Source organism: Apostichopus japonicus, chromosome 9 (assembly GCF_037975245.1).
Source record: "Apostichopus japonicus isolate 1M-3 chromosome 9, ASM3797524v1, whole genome shotgun sequence".
Classification (NCBI taxonomy): Eukaryota; Metazoa; Echinodermata; class Holothuroidea; order Aspidochirotida; family Stichopodidae; genus Apostichopus; species Apostichopus japonicus.
Genome location: NC_092569.1, coordinates 28,696,821 through 28,716,233, shown reverse-complemented (window position 1 = coordinate 28,716,233; position 19,413 = coordinate 28,696,821). Strand labels below are relative to the sequence as shown.

General features: G+C 39.1%; 2 protein-coding genes and 1 long non-coding RNA gene across 4 annotated transcripts in view; 1 reads left to right on the top strand and 2 right to left on the bottom strand.

Moving 5' to 3' along the window:
* Positions 1-13,740, bottom strand: part of LOC139973545 (ficolin-1-like) — an 84,965-nt gene extending 71,225 nt beyond the window's left edge. The window contains exons 1-5 of the mRNA XM_071980305.1: positions 13,605-13,740; positions 11,520-11,595; positions 10,558-10,666; positions 8,603-8,670; positions 1,183-1,238 (exon numbers count right to left, since the gene is read on the bottom strand). The gene's annotated coding sequence lies outside the window, so the exon portion shown is untranslated. The remainder of the gene's footprint in view (positions 1-1,182; positions 1,239-8,602; positions 8,671-10,557; positions 10,667-11,519; positions 11,596-13,604) is intronic.
* LOC139973550 (uncharacterized) overlaps positions 1-19,413 on the top strand; it is a 287,989-nt gene that overhangs the window by 89,677 nt on the left and 178,899 nt on the right. The gene's annotated exons all lie outside the window — the stretch shown is intronic.
* The window catches only part of LOC139973546 (fibrinogen-like protein A), a 132,146-nt gene that overhangs the window by 71,225 nt on the left and 41,508 nt on the right, over positions 1-19,413 (bottom strand). The window lies entirely within an intron of this gene.

Here is a 19,413-nt window from a genome sequence, read left to right as displayed (position 1 = left end):
ATCAATAGTCAAATCATGTGTTATATCTTCTCTTCACTATCATCATTAGAATATTCGAACCCATGAAAAAAAAAAACAGTAACACTCTTGCCCCCCAATTACGCTCTTTACAAAGCTGCATGATTATGCTTAGTACGTCAATGGTGGGAGACACTTTTATAAACTCTGTAAAACGGTTCAAAGTTTCAAAGTTCAAAGCACTTTGCACACCTTTTTTTTGTCTCTGTCATCATTTAGTCCCCAAAATACAATTTTGAAGCATAAAAGATTCAATCTGTTAACATTTCACAAAGTAAGCATCCATTCAATCAATTCAAATTCTTCTTGCAAAAGGCTGGCATGTGTTTACAGAGGCACTGTCCCTTCTTAGATTAACCACAGACTGCATCACATCCAGACACACCTTCAGCTAGACTGTTCGAAATGGAACCGAGCGATTTAAGAAAAATGGCCAGTTCAACACCAAAGCATTTCAAGCTTTAATGTTCTTTATAAACATCTCAGCATGAAACCCATGGGAGGATGATTAAGGTAGTTGATATTAGAGAAAATGGAATAGGAATATGGCTGGTAGAATATCAAACTTGATAAATATTTAAAAGTAGAATATTAGCATATCTATCAAATGTGCTCAAATGACACGTAATCCTTAATACATTGTGTGCTTGGGCAGGGAACTTTATCTCCATCGCCTCTCTTCACCCAAGTGTATAAATGGGGACTTACGAGTACATTTGTAAATATAGTTGCGTGCACCTGTTTGTGGCTGCACCCTATGGGAACTCCCTTAGGGGACACGTAGATGTGGTGCACTGTAGTGCACCAGGAAGGATTGCTTGAATTGTGCACACTTTGGTGTGTGGGTGAGACAAGTAACCAATGAGTTGTGTGAGGAGGCCTTTGGTCTCAAACAAGACTGTAAACCTTTAACTTCATAATTCCTCTAATCTTTTCCAAGCAAATTTTATGAAGAAGAAACCTTGCAATAATTTAAAGCTCAACAGTATTTTCAATGAGATGCTGCTAAAGGTGCCTTGAGAAGTTTCAACTATTAAAAAATCATTTCCAGATATGGAGAGAGCTGCAAGCTGGACTGTTCAATGAACTAAACATCAAATTACTGTGTAAAATACTGAATTTTCTATGAGAAATTTCAAATACTGCTACCCATAGAACACTTACCACTACAAGGCCAGCTACTTTAACTGCTGAACGGGCAGGGAAGTTTTTGGGAAAATCTGTAAAATTTAGAAAAAAAATATGACAATCTTAATATTTCAATTCAAATTTAGTACAAGCTGGTTGTGTTTTTTACAAACATAACAATTGTCGTAATAATTGGCTTATAAGGCAATCAATATGTCTACAAGTGTTATAGTCACTTGGTACCAATTCTAAGAGATATTTGAAGAATTCTTGATATGTATATTAATACATCCTGATGTACAGTGATCTGCAACAAGCCAACCACTGCCTTGCATAGATATAATGTCACAGATATTACACAACGAACACCAACAGTCTGTCATTACGTCACCAATCTACTGTATACTATACTAAAGCTATACGAGAACTACACAGCACCACACAACAACATACGATACATACTATCAATCTGCAGCGTTTTTGTTTGTTTTGTTTGTTTTACGGTCACTAGCTTTGACGAACAGTGTTCTTTTTTCTAGTGTCCATCCATGGGCGTCAACCCAGGGGGGGGGGGACGGAGGGACACGTCCCCCCACATTTCGATGGGTGGGGGACACACTATCAAATGTCCCCCCCCCACACATTTGGAAAAAGAGTAGTGTCGTGGCTCTATTTGGTTAGGGCTTACACATCTCAGGGTTCATATCATCGAATATCACTCAATGTTGCTGAATGGAGAATTCCACCCAGATCTTGTGAGTTGGTACCCTGAGCTCCCCGACAATCTTAAGCTTAGTCTGCCTTTCTTTCGAGGCCAGTTCCAGTCGTCGTCGGTTGAAGGGTATAGACAAATATTCAAGTCGATGAATTCAGCGGTACGGGCTATGTTTGGTGAAGTCGAAGCTCTCTTGCGGTTACTCCTCGTCTCCCCCACCAGTTCGACGGAAGCCGAGAGATCTTTTAGTGCTTTGAGGCGTTTGAAGACATGGCTACGGAGCACCATGACTCAACAGAGGCTGAACCATGTGATGGTGTGCCATATTCACCGCGAAAGTCTAGCCCAGTTGAAGCCTGAGAAGCTAGCAGACAAGTTCGTTGGTTTCTTGGATCACAGACGCCGCATCTTCGGGCGATTCCAGTAGAAAACTAATGCGCTCCGTCATTATCATAAGAGACAGCACTTCACAGCTAGAGCCCAAGCCTGTACATATTTGTTGTTTAGTTGTAGATGGTGTTTCAAAGACGGTGCCCGTTCCCTAATATTGGGGAAATGAAATCGGGAGCATATTCCGTGGCAGCGCATCCCATGTTACCTTGTTGTTGGGTGATACCGGAGTTTACTCCACAGTGAGAACACTGGGTACATGCAGGGACGTCTCTGGAGGGGGGGGGGGTGGGGGTGTCTCACCCCAAACTTGGTAAAACTGACGATAGTTGGAAAATTGGAGTGCGACAGTCGGAATTTCCGACTGTCGCACTCTAGTTTATCTAGGCCTCTTCATTAATCCTGTGATTGTGCATGACCTAAAAATTGAAAAATTTCGGTCAAAATTGACCTTTAATCTGTCATATTTACCACGTTTTCCTTGCTGCTTTGAGAAATTGTACCACCATACAAAACTTCGTATGATATTGAATACTCCAAAAAAATGCCTAATAGAACTACCGTCATAAACGTAGGAGCCCAATTTGATTTGGAGGAGGGGGGAGGGGGGGTTGTAACAACTTGCCCGAAAAATATAACCAACATTTTTGCCCGAATTTATACAAAAATATTTGGTTGGGATAGGGGGGGCTAATAAGTTTGTGAAATGAGTGCCAGTGGGTACAAATGTATCGAAAAAAGTTCAGAACAAAAGTGCAGTCGCGAAAGATTTGGTGTCTGACTGACACTGACCGTATCGTTGACGAGTAGCGCGAGGGTGGTGGGGGGGTACAAAGCAGCAGTCGGAATTTCCTGGCTTCAAAACCCATCCAGTTGGAGTTTCCGCCACTACACCCCCCACCCTCAATCATCAGGCCCTAGCTACGTCCCTGGGTACACGGTGGTTACAAAGTACGCTTCAACCAGAATTCACCTGTTTACCAGATCTGCAGATCCACCTAGCAACCAACGTAACTTGCGTGAGGACTCCAACTAACAACCACTGATTTATTTTGATGCCTTCATCACTTTAGCCACCACTTACATGGGACCTATTCTAAGTCTGACGATACATGCGCATGTGTGATTTGTTTGTGGTTTGTCTTGCCATCCTTGTTTCAAATTTCATAGAAATGTATACTCGTAGACCTAGCAAAACATTTTTTTCCTTACCCCCCGGGTAAGGAAAAGATGAGAGAAAAAAAAAGAAACAAGAGCATCAATGATGCAGTATCTCAATACTGGAAGTTTTAATTTTGATTCCTAATTTCAAATCTTTGCTCTGTCTCTACAATTATCAATATCAATCATGGTACAACAAATATATAACTTGCATTTTTCTACTTTGCCACGAATAGTCTCTGCAGGTTACACTTTATCCTGCTAGTCTTGCCTTTAGCACTCATTGCCTGTTAGTCGAAAGAACGACGTTGCAAGAGGTTTAGTAATGTCATAGAATATTTAAGAACTTGTTTTTATGTGGTATCCTTCATCTTAGGTCAGTCTCTGTTGGACTTTTTGGTCATATAGTTTGACGTCAATGACAACAGCCAAATTAGAAGAGGCGAACAACTCGACCATATTCTTGATGCCTGCCTTGAGAGCTAGGCCTATTGACCTACTGTATGTTACTGTAGACTGTAGTGGTGACTACCATCAAAACTGTGTCCACTTCTAGATATCAAAACAACCCACGTTTTTCCATCTCAATTTTTCGGACATGAAGATTTCATGGATTTATGACTTGGAAAAAATAATGTAAAAGAAGATTACAAGTTTTTATATCCAAGTGATGGGTTGCCTCCTCTTCCCCTAATAGCCACCTCAGTTCCTCTCCATGTTGTTATTTTATTTTAATTCTTTGTACATTTGATGTCAAACATTACAGGTTCAAAAGAAAGCTAAACATACTTCTTATAACCTTATACATCTTATATCCTTATAAATAAAACATAACCTTATACAATTTTTATAGTCTTATCAAAGTTGTGATGCCATGGCCGGCTCCTCTTTTATACGTACCCATCAAACAAACTTACCCTGGTCCTTCCTAGGAAAAGCTGTCTGAACACCAGTACAATGCTAATGTGGCTATCACTGAAAGCCTAATAGGCCTAGGGGCCTAGGCCTATATATATATATATATATATATATATATATATATATATATATATTTAAATGCACTAGGCCTACAGTAAGTAGCCTTCAGAAATACAAGAATGTGTATACGTAATTATACAAAATACATGAAGGGCAATCAAACAAACTTATCATGGCCCTTGCTCTGAAAAGCTACCTGAACACCAGTACTATCCTTAAATGGATGTTACAAAAACGAAGGCCTAATATAAATTAAATGCACTACGTAGAATTCAGCAGTACAGAATGTAATTAGCATGCAATACACTAACACCTCGCGTACCTAACTACAGAACAGAAAATTGTTCGCGAGGGTAGCCATTTTCGTATATCTAACATGTAGCTGTTATGAGTCATAGCCAATCTGCTACAAAACAGACTTGGGAGCGGGGCTTAATCATCAAAAACGGACCTTTTTACTAAAAGTAGGGGCGGCAGCTCAGTGTTGCTTTAAGAAAGAAAAATCATTTAAACATCAAATAAAGCAAATAAAAGCCATTAAATGTCATATTCAGGTAGTAAAATTCTTATTAATACCTACCTGTAAACAACAAATGAAAGTTTAAAATTTTAATAAAATATATAATACATAGGACCCTATCTTAGACGATACCACTGTTGAAAGACAGTTCTATTCTATTCTCTTTCATAAAACATAAGTTTTGGAGCGTGTGCAAAACAGGTCTGCCAAAGTGTGTTTTCAGTCCAAATTGGCCCGATTTGGACATAAATCGGTGAAAAAGTCACAGAATGAGATACAATTCTGGAATAAAAAATAGTAACTTTTGTTGGTCTATATGATATATTCTTTCTCTGGAAATTCCAGAGAAAAAGAACTTTGTTTGAAGACGCTGAAAAATTTTTAAGAGAAGAGAAAGTCCCACTTACAATATCTCTATACATGTAATGTATTGAGATAAAAAAGGGAAAAAGAGGGGGGGGGGGGGGAAGGAGGAGAGGAAGGAAGGGAAAAGAAAAAGAAGAAAGCGAGAAAAAAGAGAAAAAGAGGGAGTAGAAGATAAACTCCAAAACCTCGGGAAGAGAAAGAGGAACAGTCATAATTACAGCGCTGATCCCTATTATATACACAGGGTAGCCAGTGACAGATCGAGGATTACGGAGGAGACGTGCGCCTCACCCTACCCCTTACACCGACAACTCATTTTTGACGTTCCATTTTTCCTCTCTCACTAATGTATCTATATACTATATATGGTCTATCATAACGCGTGTGTGTGTATGGACGCCTTAAACAATTGTACAATTGTGCTATGGAACCAACTGTGGCTGGTCTTGAACTCGACCGAGTCGTCGGGGAACATGACGCATTTCGGGAAGGGGGCGACCGCCCCCCCCCCCAAGCAAATTTTCTTTATGATATCGCTAGTAATTTCAAAATAGACAATGATTAGATGCAACTTACAAGGCATGGGAAGTGTCATTTTCAGCGATCTGGGAGGCATTTTCGGCCAAAATTTTCTTGTACGCTTCGCGCCAACTCATGGTGGCGCTACACTTACATAGTTTGCCCACAGGCTTCGCCCCTCCCTTGGCAAATTACTCGCTACACACCTTTTCGGAATTTGTAAAGCAAAGAGCAGATATCACATTATATCAGTGAGCAAGAAAATGCATGTTCCAGGATGAACAGCCTCAAAACTGTCTATATGTGTAGTCAAAGGCGTAAGAGCCCAATTGGATTTGGGGGCTGTAACGACTTGCCCGAAAAATATAACCAAAATTTTTCGCGCCCTTCGCGCGCGATTAACATGTTAATGTCAACATCATATAAGCAAGCATCGGTCATTACATCGCATGGCATCGTGTGCCATACGGTCCGTGAAAGATGCGCAGTATACCGCCGGATGCTAATGTAAACAACGAAATGTAATATGTAGATGGAGAAAAATCATACAGATCCATTTACGTCGAAACTCTGTTTTACAGTAGTAATGGCGAATTAGTCGGCCAAGCTTAGAACTTTATTTTAATTACCAAGGAGATAATTTTTAAACTATTCATTTCATTAAGCTACATCATTGCTATTTATTTTTCTTTCAGTAGGTGCCCGAAAAATTCTCAGCATATTGCACAAATTTTCAGGGGGAAAAATTGTTTGGGGGGGGGGGCTGCAGCCCCCGCCTCCTACGCCTATGTGTGTAGTAATTGGTTTCGAAATATCTGATATCGGAAATATATGCTATTTTTCATTTCCTTCAACCAAGTTTCATAATAGCCGTTATAAGAGGTTTTAATATTTGTACACCAATAAATTAACTGTGTCTGAATTTTCGAAAATTTCCTGACCAACATTTTTCATCATACTTCCCTCTACTAGTGCAATTTTGACCTGTCTGTTAGGGGTTCAAGGAGGTTTTTCTATATTGGTTGTCCATAGATTGAATTTTGTGCAACATTATGGGTATGTTTTGAAGTGATTTTATTCACGAGAAATGTGAATTTTCAAATTCTGAACAAATAATGGGCTTAAAACCTTGAAAAGTGGGGCTTTCGGATATTGTGGGCCGTGACGTAGAATCACCTACAAAAGCAATGAATGATCCACAGTGAAATGAGGTCGAACATGATGTGTGACTGGTGACAATCTTCAAAAAGGTTCTGGATGGAAAAAAAACTATTGGGAAATACTTGGTTCTCAGGCAAAAGTGTACATCTGGTTGGTCATGTTCATGCCCAAGAAGTGCCATTTCCCGTGATCTGGGGCTTATAAAAACCAGAAATTTTCTACTACGCTCCGCGCCAACCGGTGGCTTAGATAGTAATTCGCGCCCCCCGGGTTAGAAAATCATGGATACGCCCCTGTTAAAAGTCATTGGTGGTTTAACATGCTGGGGTATAACAACTTTTGGCCAAATTTGCGCTAAGCTCACTATATGAACTCGGATCTGGGCTGTGCTGAATTAGTTACTTATTTAAATTACTAATAATGGCGTATGAGGAAATGCACCATTTTGTGGTATGACTCCCAGGACGGCAAGGCGAGAAACTCACATGCAGTCTCGGCGGATAGCTTCCTTCGCCTATATGTCCAATCTGTTTGCGGCCCGTGAGATGTCTCAAGAAAAAGAAAAAAATCAATCCATTTTACATCATCACAAAACACGAACTAGCTGCTTAGAATTTATCTGCACTAATGATACTGTCAGGTAGGTCTATTATCACCGTTAATTGTCAACTGGACTGTATTGACATTATGTTTTTGTGAATACAGATTAGTACACACACCTATTGCTTGAACGTCCTTGGAATCAAAGGTTTGAAATCAACAGCAAGTCGTTGGTTAGGTGCGGCCCTGTCAATCTTTCACTCCTAAAATCTGGCCCATTCATTCAAAAAGGTTGCCCACCCCTGCTATAGGCCTATATCTGAGGCCCTGGGGTTATTCCTTGACCGACTTGGTGCAATATAATGTGTCCATTTCAAAGTAAATTTATTCACAGATTGTTAGTTGTCTTGGGTTCGAACAAATGAGGGGTATTCTCCTGAAACATAGGGCAAAATGGGGCTGGGGTTCCAGTTTGCCGCATCATTTGTAAACTTGCACTGGGTTCTAATGTTCATGTCAATTGGAATCACTAATAAAAGAAAAAATCCACCAAAAATGAAGGCCGCATGAACTTTATTGCAGATTTCCTGAGTGATAAATTTGTAATTTTCTCCCGAAATCATGCAACTAGATGGCTGATATCCAGCCTGGCAAGTGCCATCTCCAGCGATCTGGCAGGTATTAAAATCTGAATTTTTCTTGGTACGCTGCGCGCCAACTGAAGGTGGCGCTCTGCTTAGAAAGAACTTACGGCCGGAATACTCGAATCGATAACGTCCCCCCACATTTCAAATCGGATTGACGCCCCCGTGTCCATCGTATGTAATATTATGTAATTCTTTGTTCGAACTCCTTTTGTCAGTAAGTTATGTACATAAAAGAAATAAATTGACTTGAATTCAATTGAATCGAGTACATAGTAGACACAACTCAAAGCTCAACATTCAACCTACCGTAGGTCTACAAACTTACAGTATCGGAGCAGGTGACCTTCGCAGAAGTTCAATTCAAACCAGACAACTCTGATAGTGAGTTGTCAGTATGATGCAGGTGATAAGGATGTTAAGATTACTAAGAAATGACTAAGTAAGATTAGACAAACTTACACTGTCTGTAGACTTCATTCATTTTGAAAAGTCATTGAGATCTGTGAGAAACACTGTCACTTTCACCACTAGGAGAAAAAGGGAAAAGGAATGATTTTTTTTCATTTTGATTGCAAATCAGAGCTTATTCACAAAGTGAAGTTGGTCTATTCTGTGTAACAAATTTAATGCTTCTTTAGAAGCTCCACTCAACATCTCCATAGGACAGCCCTTGGCTTCGAAGAACTCTGCCAATGTTGTTAAACGTCGTTAAATGTTGTTAAAAATAAATCGTACAGAATGTAGGATATTGTCTGCTTCTGACAATAATTTCTTTCAAGCCTTAAAGAGCTCTACATAATCCAACGGTTTCTCAAAATTTGGGAACATTGGCTCAGTAATGCTGCAGAATCTCAATAAGTATCTAACTACTCCTTGAGTAACCAGAACAAAGCAACTGAGCAAATTTTGTCAGATTTGAATTAAATAACATAGATGTGAAATGTCATCGCAATTATTATTTAGGATGTCGGCTGTAAAACTTACAATTGCTACAATACCAGAAATGCGGCATTACTCTCAGCTTTCACACTTCTCTAAGCCTACAGCAAGCAATAATATGCTGATATTACTATGGGTGGTAAACGACTACAACAAGTCAATAGTACTAGATTTTTAGGCGTATATATAGATCACGAACTTAAATGGTGTGACCACACTACAACTGTCTGTAAAAAAGTTGCAAAAAACACCGGTGTTTTAGCTAAGCTTAAGCATTATCTGCCACAACACATTTTAAAGATTCTCTATCAGACATTAGTCCAGCCACATATTACGTATTGTTGTAACATATGGTCTGGTACTAGATATACCAATCTGAATCCCATTTGTATTACACAGAAGAGAGCTGTCCGCCATATAACACATGCCAAACCACGGGACCACACAAATCCTCTTTTTAAGCGTTCTAATTTGTTAAAAACTTTTGACATCTTAATAGGGTTAACCTTGCTACATTTGCTTATAAGGCATGGAATGGACTGTTACCAAATGCTTTTAATGACTACTTAATATGTAACAGTGATATTCATCATTACAATACCAGATCTTCAGGCAATGCACATTATAACAGGTATAATTCTACAATGGGGATGTTATCACTAAGGGCACGTACAATCAAAACATGGAATTCTCTATCAGACAATATTACAAATAAACCTTCTGCAAAATCATTCAGAAGAAACTTTATTCAAAAAATTATTGCATCTTATTAATTGAACATGTTCATTTTTTCTTATATATTTAGTTTACTTTTTCCTTTTCTTTACAGGGAGTCCTCTACTTTGTTAACCATCTGAATGTTTTTTAGAGGACTTCCTATCACATTGTATATATTCACGTAATAAACAAATAAATCAATCAATCAATCAATCAATAATATGACAATGTGATTCTGGAAACATTTACATTTTTCAACCAGTTCTTTTCTCCTCTCCAGTCCCGGGTGTAACTGCACAAGTTGTTACTGTATACTTATTAGTTATTCAGGTCACAAATTAAAACACTTTCATTCTTAGACAACTTAACTTTAAAGTTAGTACCCTAATGACAATTTTCTCCATACACATAACTTTGTGAATCGGTTTCCTTCATATCAACTTTCACAGTAATGACTTAACTTCTGCCACCGTTGTTGATAGAGCAGAATTCTAATCTTCCAGTTGTACATGCACAAACAACAACAATAAACTCTATCAGCAATTAAATTATCGTTAATCTTGGTTCCTTTTTTGTGCAAGAACAATTTGTTTTGAAAGTTTGAATATTAGGCACTGGCCTACATTGCTGGAATCTTAAAAATTCTTCTTTAGTCAAAGGCTTCTCAAATTTATGAAAGTTTATTGTGTAGAACAAATTAATAGCATTAATTAATTTAATACAGAGAGTCATGAAGTGAGCCTGTACTGTGCACTTACTTGCCGAGTCTCAGCTTCAATGCCTCCTGGTACTAACTTGAAGTTATTGTCAGGATCCAATCCCGACTGTCCAGAAAGATATGCCGTCTTTCCATCAATCACGATTGGGCTACATTTTTATTCAAATAGAAAAAAAACATGTTTTATGCTTCAAACTTAAAGGGCATTTGTCTCCATTAAAAGAGAAAAGGAAATTAGAGACATTATGACTGTAGTATTTTCTAAAGTTTTGCATTAATGAGTATGAAATGTACCACTAGTACAGCAAGGCTGCTACAGTAGGCTGCTACTCCAACTGATATGCAAAAAGTGTTTACTAAGTACAAATGCAAAAGAGTTGAATGCAAAATGCAAAAGAGTGAATTGATGCACAAACATTATGTTCTGAACCAAAGAAATTGATCACAGGAGAATACAGTATTTAATGGTCATCAGTTTATCCCAGCTGAAATAATGTATGCAACTGTAGATGAAAAAACACGCTAGAATTTATCTAAATTCACACATATTTTTATCACCATCTAGGTTCTTCTTACAATCTTTCAGTCAATGAACAGTAATCAGTAATCATGTAGTTTAACTGCATTTACTACAAACTTTTTAGTAATAACGTAGTTGCAGCAAACAAAAGTACACTGTCTTCCAAAATATATATACTGCGCTCGTTATAGAGATAAGATTATAAACATCAGGTAATCTTACCGTCTAATACCATATTCAAATATTTGCTTAAGTGTAGGCATATGGAATTATGCATACAATTTCACTGAATAGCACAAGTATTACATTTTCATTAATAATGAAGTAGTCCCATAAGCAGCTCAGTTTCTAGTCCATGTTTCCAAGTTAAAATTCTTATGCTTTAAAATATAAAACAGAAAGTGAGGAAGGAAAACAATATTTCTGTTCTCTAATGAAAAACAAATAAATACAGATTGATGAAAAGCATTCATGGTTCTCACCTGATGGGTATTGGAGCTGCCATGTTAAATCAGGAATACAGTACTGGTAAGCTGACAGTCAGATTCTGTGGCAACACTGTGAACAATAACCAGTTCGACATGAGAATGATCACAAGAATTTCATTTGGCATGAATCATACCTGAGTTAAAAATATTGTAGGCTATGGACTACTGTATTTAAAATTATCCTTAATTGACTTTAGACTAGGCATATTGCTACAGTACAATATGACTAGTCACGTGTGTAACCATAGTTAGATTTCTTTGTAGGTTAAAGGGTGTGAAGACTCGCGCAAAAAGAAAAGTCTAATGCCGGTAATCTGACCTTGTTTTGAACAAGGTGTAACACAAGTGTTAATCACCACCATCGATCCCAGAAAATACACACACAGCTTGCTACCGGACGTCGGTAATTAGACACTAGTGTACAGTCAGTACATACAGCTGCGGTCAATACCCACAGCACATGGTATGAACGATACAGCGATGTACATCTCAGGTCCAGCTAAAGATAACAAGGTACAGTATCACGTTTCAATACTGTTTGCATTTTGTAGCGACACAAACAAAACGTCACTTGCAAGCAAAAGGAAGTTAACTTTTTCAGATGGCCGCACGCGGTTTGGGGCGAGTCTTCAATGCCTTTAATGTTATGCTTTTCAAAATGTAAGGGATTTGGTTAGATTCTCATTTCATTTCATTTATTTTGTTTATTGTATTAGGGTATAGGCATGCATGTGCATCGGAGGACACTAGAAAATCATTCAACTTGTTTTCTTCAAATTTTTGCAAACTATAACTGACCATTAAGGAAAAAGTAAAGGAAAGAAACATTTATGGCCTGACTTTAGAATCCGTACCATATGAATGTGCAAGCTTACTTCGAATCGGCCGAAGAACAACTGTATAATCCGGCTGAACGTGTGTGCTCGCACCACATTTATTTAATAATTTATCATTACATTCAAATAAATGAGTATCTTCAGTGTCAGTACTAGGCCTACTTTAATAATTTATTTGTTCAGTCTAAGAACTCTAACTTACTTTAGTGCACCAAAGTAACTTCGAGTTCTGCAGCAGAGGCCTAGCTATTATTATAGTGAAACACTACAACATAGGCTACATCTAAAGCTAGTCTTCTTCGTCTTCGATACGGTGACACATCCGCAAAATGGGACAATATCTCACCACACACACGTCAAGAGAGTAATTAATTAGATCTGACCCGAGTACTGATATAAGTGACAGGATTCACAGAACCACTGGAACTACTAATGAGGTCTGAAGGCAGACTATTCCAATCCCTAATTGTATTTGGAAAAAAACTATACTTATAGCAATTGGTACTGGCATACAGTTGGCAGAAATGCATATCGTGCATGTTCCGACTCCTACGCAGAGGCTTTCTTAGGCAGTCAATAGGGATCTGAGCCTGACCATAGATGCCCTTAGCAAATAAGATGATTCTACTTTGTCTGCGCCTCTCTGCCAAGGGCACCAGGTTTAGGTCCCGTAACAGAGATGAGACAGAGCCAGGCTCTCTTGAATAATCTGAAGCGATGAAACGGGCTGCACGCCTCTGAATGTTTTCGAGGTTGTGCTGCAAGAAAGCTTGGTGGGGATCCCAGACAGAACTGGCATATTCCAATACTGACAGGAGGAGACCTTTATATGCAGCCAATTTTGCATCCTTCGAACAAGGGGATAAGTTTCTACGAAGAGCTCCCAATATCCTATTTCCTTTGTTACACACATTTTGAATATGCTTTCCCCAGTTGAGATCTGAAGTGATAGTCTAGTGCTAGACTCTGTATCGTAACCACGACCCTAAGAAAAAGAAGAATTAGTCCTGTGTCAAACTGCTTCAAGTTCATAGGCTTCAACCTAACCTAGGCTATAGCCTAGTATAGCTGATAATGCCTAAATAGTAAGACATTTTGACGTCAATATACTGTATAGGCCTAGACCTGACTAACTTCTGTATTATCATGTTTAGAACCAACCGTAAGTTTAGGCTAATTCCTTGTAGACAGTAATGCATACAACATAACTTTTAGTGAATATTTATCTTTAATGGTCACAAACCTACTGAAATATCAATGTACTTGCAGGATGAGAATATCTTACTTTCGACGCGACCCCTGACAAGACAACCGTAACGTAAAGTTTAAGAGCAACCAGTTCTGCGAAAGTTTACTGAAAGTAGCATACGCCTATTACAGGCCCCATTGAATTACACACTAACTGATAAAAGTAACATGATCTGTAAGTCTAGACGAGTTTCAACACAAACAGGACCAGTTGCGTAGGAAGGTACTTTTGAGTGGGGGGGGGGGCTGAAGACTGATCACCGACCTGGGGGAGGGGTCTAAGGAGAGGGGGTGTCCCCCTCCCCTTTGGATTTTTTTTGCATTTCCAGATAGCCTCAGATGCAATTTGGTGCAATATAGCACACTTCAACACCGACTCCATTTCGTAAACTTAATTTTGTATTTTCACCTGGCCTTAGATGCAATTTGGTGCTCCAAATGAGATTTTTTTCTCATATGGAAATGAAAAAGGGGTTTTCTGACTTGCGAAGCGGGGGGGGGGCGGAATGATACTTCCGCCCCTCCACATTTTTCACTGGAGGGGGGGCTGGCGCCCCCAGCTCCCCCCGGTTCCTACGCCCTTGAACAGGACAATAAAGTGCCCATGCTTCCCACCACATAGATCATCATAAGCTAGAGAAATTGAAATAATCCTGTCACATGACATGGATTAATGCTCTCCCCGATAAGCTTTCAATTTTTGCAGGTATTTTACAATCGTCATAATCATACGCAATTAAAGGGAAACAATCTCCGTCCGTACCTATACTATTAAATTGTTTTAATGGATAAACTTTTGCGGTTGCCTGTGGTCAGGCGCGTAGCCAGGAATTTGCCAAGGGAGGGGCGAAACTGTAAATTCGGCATTGCAATCTATAAGAGCCGTATCTCTATATACGGCTCTGCAAACTATCTAAGCGTAGCGCCACCATGTGTTGGCGCGAAACGTACAAGAAAATTTTGGCTGAAAATGCCTCCCAGATTGCTGGAAATGGCCTTGTAAGTTGCATCTTAGCATTTTCTCTTTTGAAAATACTAGCGATATCATAAAAAAACTTTAAAAAAAAAATTAATAAAATATGCTTAAGGGGGGGGGGTCGGCTGCCCCTTCGCCCCTCTTGGCTACGCGCCTGCCTGTGGTTTTATTTTGCCACCAAGGACTTTCGTTTCCTTACAATTGAATTGGTAAAATTGTTTAACTTTCAAGGAGAGGACATTAAGCCAAATGAGAGTGGGTGAAAAAAGCAAAAAAAAAACTTTCAAAACGTTTATTCAACAGTCCACTCTTAAAAGTGACCGATGTCTCTCCATAGTGTTATGAAATAGTATCAAGGTGGTGGAGCCTTTTCTTAGTTTTAAAAATTCCAGTTTCTCCATCAACTGTATAGCTTAATCCATTGGTCGAAGATTATTACGTAATTTCACACAAGTTGTTTTTTACCAGGTCTTACAGACTGCATGGCGTTAGTTCATTTGTTTATCAGGTTTGAGAACTTGAACACATAATTACAGTGTAGTGATATTATAATTATAATATATAAATATAATATATATGATTACAATATATAAATATAATATACCTCTATATAATCACCGATCGCCATTCTGGTTTTCTTCTTTTGATTCAACATTTTCAGATATTCTTTTATAGATGAATTCTTAATAATTATTTACTTTGAAACAATCAGGGGCACAAAAGGCAAGTGCCCCGTTGTTTTGTGAATAACCTCAACCTCTTGGCTAATTACATGCGTAGCATTTATGTTACCCTTCTAGGGGGAATCGTGATACACACCTGGCGATGGGCACACAGCCACAGTCTCTAGGCAAGGGGCTGGGGTTAAGAGCGAATTAGTCGGTTCGGTTTTGGGTTTTTCTTGCCCAGGTTCTTTCCTTGGTGACTTTTCCTTAAAAAGTACCTCAAACATGCCTTCTTCAATAAATTATAAGTGCCCATTCGTGGCGGGGGGGATGCCTTTTGCCCCTTTCTGTAATTTAAAAGTGATACTTCATGTACTTTCGTATCGACATTAAACTCAAACACACAATAATAACGACAATAAGAGAAATTATAGGTCTCTGAAATGTATTCAAATGTATACGTGGGGATCCAAGTTTTGACGTCGTTTATCTTAACAAAATCGGTGGAACATGTAGTTGCCATTTAAACTCCCTGCATGGGTGTAGTGTGAAACCACTGAATTTATTATGCCATATAAAGTAAGTTGTTATACTTCTAAGCATATAATAGGCCTCCAATGGCAGGGGCGTATCCAGGGGGCGCAACAGGCGCGCGCCCCCCTATTGGCCGTCACCAAAAAAAAAAAAGTTTAGCAAAAAAAAAAAAAAAAAATTGATGACGACCTTTATGTGAGATGTCCGTGATCGCTCAACCCCCCCCCCCCCTCCCGTATGCTTTATTTTTTGTTTGCCAAAAAAAGGTTCTGGCGAAGTTCGGCGGCATAATAGTTTTAGAAACATAGATGGTAATTGTGTTTGTATTATCACTATAAACACTAAGTGACATGCCAGCCATACTAAATTGTGCATTTTGTGTCCATATTTACTGGAAATGTTGCTTATTATTAAGGTCGAAAAATGGATCACATATGGCCATGGGCGGCGATCCTGGGTGGAGGGGGGATATATCCCCCCATGAAAATGGGTGGAGGGGATGTAATGCACCATATCCCCCCCCCCCCACCAAATGCCAGGGATAAGAATATTTTCATGCCTACATTTATGCATCTTCGTTAATGTACGGCTCTTATTTAGCTTCATTTCTCGCCTACCATAAACGCAGTGCGATCTTTTCAAATAAAGCGTCTTTATAAAGCAAAAATAGTTGACTGTAGGCTTCATTGGCCCTATAACAACAAAATGTATTATAGCGCCCACGGTATTGATATAGTACATATATGCACCCTCATAGTATTCATATAGGCCCTTTAGTAGGCCTACACACGTACATGTTCCCTCGAACAGCTGAGAATCTCATGTAACCAGGGTAATGCTTAATACACGTTTCACCCGGATGCCCTAGCAATCGGTACCTAGGAATGTAACTATGTGTAATTGTGTATTGCATGTGTATAGGCCTATAATAGCCTGCATGAGGCCATTTTCTTCATCGAATAATATAAAAGAGCTCTCGAACATTCTAACGTTGCGCCTGAAACAAGATTGACAGGGGCAATTTTCCCAAAATAACACCCGAAATTTAAAAAAAAAGTATTTTGGATCCTGATTATGAGATATTTCGGACATGACATCCCTATTTTAAAGTTGGGTATATGCCGCTTGGAAACCTCGGGAAGTGCCGTTTCCGGCCATCTAGAGGGTTTGTTAATCCCAAACTTTTCTTGTACGCTTCGCGCCAACCCATGGTGGCGCTACGCTTAGATAGCCAACAAGGTCATATCCCCCCCCCCCCCACTCGGAAGTACGGATCGCCGCCCATGCATATGACACCATTTTGCATTTCAGCCCTTCTTCGAAAGCAAAAATTGTACACCCCTCCCCCAGGACGGCGATCATTCATGCCTGGCGCCCCCCCCCCCATTGGAAAATCCTGGATACGCCCCTGAATGGTACTATCAAACAATAGAAGACTGCCTCCACGATATGAGACAATGGAGTAATACAAACGGTTGGGCAAACAATATATAACTTAGATGCAATCAACCGTGTTGGCCATAGTTAAACTATATATATATATATATACATTGGCGTAGGAAGGTACTTTTGAGTGGGGGGGGGGGCTGAAGACTGATGGCCAGCCTGGGGGAGGGGTCTAAGGGGAAGGGGTGTCCCCTCCCCTTTGGAATTTTTTGCATTTCCAGGTGGCCTCAGATGCAATTTGGTGCAATATAGCACACTTCAACACCCACTCCATTTTGTAAACTTAATTTTGTATTTTCACCTGGCCTTAGATGCAATTTGGTGCTCCAAATGAGATTTTTTTTTCTCATTTGGAAATGAAAAAGGGGTTTTCTGACTTGCGAACCGGGGAGGGCGGAATGATACTTCCGCCCCTCCACATTTTTCACTGGGGGGGGGGGGGGGCTGGCGCCCCCCAGCCCCCCGGTTCCTACGCCCTTGTATATATATATATATATATATATATATATATATATATATATATATATATATATATATATATATATAGTTTAACTATGGCCAACACGGTTGATTGCATCTAAATTATGTATTGTTTGCCCAACCGTTTTTATATTAATATATATATATATATATATATATATATATATATATATATATATATATATATATATATATATATATATATCTATGTATCCATTTTATCGCAGAGATCACTTGTGTAATACAATAAAAGAGATATATCAATCTTATACATGCATGCAACAGAGCAAAGATAAATAAAATAATATGATGATAAGAGAAGGTTGAAAAGAGGCAGTGTGTTTACTCATGAATCTTTTTAGCAATTAATAAAACGATGGTTTATAGAGAATCAAACTGATGCATGAGAGATTGCTAAAACTTACTAAAAATATGATATCCGATCACTCATCCGTTGACAATATAACCGTTTTATCATTAAAGATATAGATCAGGGTAAAGACAAAATCACACCTGCATGTAGCACACTGAAGGCATGGGCGTCAATCCAGGGGGGGGGGACGAGGGACACTTCCCCCCACATTTCGATGGGTGGAGGGTTTCGGTATAAGAGTAATACATGTTCTCCCCTGTTATTTATTTCAGTCTTATTTCAATCATTCGAATTTGTAAAGCAAACAGCAGATATCATATATATTAGCAGCAGATATCACATCAGTGAGCATGAAAATGACGTTCCAGGATGAAGAACCTTCAAACTGTCTATGTGTGTAGTGTTCGGTTTCGGAAATATCTGGTATTTTTTTCATTTCCTTCAACGAAGATTTAAAGTAGCCGTTATAAGAGGTTTTAATATTTGTACATCAATACATGGAAAAAGATCCTGACGGGGACAGCGGGAGGCGCCCCCACCAACTTATTTTCAGTCGGGGGGGGGGGGGGACATGATATACCGTGTCCCCACCAATTTGTCTTGACCAAACGTTGCACTTCAAATTCACCTGTATTGAACTTTGGCGCAGTTTGATCCAGCGTTGTGCAAATGACATGCTATAAAAGACGAGAATTAATACTAATGACACTGTTAGGCGTGACTTCTCCGCTGAAGTATTAACACATTCAATCATGTGAAACATAATCTATACAAGAGACTGGTAAATTGTGGTCAGCAAAACGGACTGAGTGCGAACAAAACAATCGTTAACAACTCACATTGTGTGTTGCCAATTTGAGCTAGCTTCACGTCCAGTTCTCATTTTATTATATTTATCCACAGTTGTTAAATAGAGGACGGAAATCGCATTGGCGGCAGTCTATTTTTTTTTCTGGGAGAGGACCCGAGACCCATCGTATACAAAAGTCTACTTGGGTTATTTGTCTCCTGATATTTTTTGGTCGCGCTCCGCTTAGATAGTATCCGAGAACAGACGCGCGTCCCCACTATTATCCAAGATGGATCTGCGCCCATGCACCAATAAATTAACTGTGTCTGAATCTTCGAAATTTCCCTGACCAACATTCCTAAAATACTTTCCTCTACTCGTGCAATCTTGACCGGTCTGTCAGGGGTTGAAGGAGGTTTTTCTGTATTGGTTGTCCATAGATGAAATTTTGTGCAACATTATGGGTATGTTTTGAAGTGAATTTATTTCACGAGAAATGTGAATTTTCAATTCTGAACTAATAATGGGCTTAAAATCTTG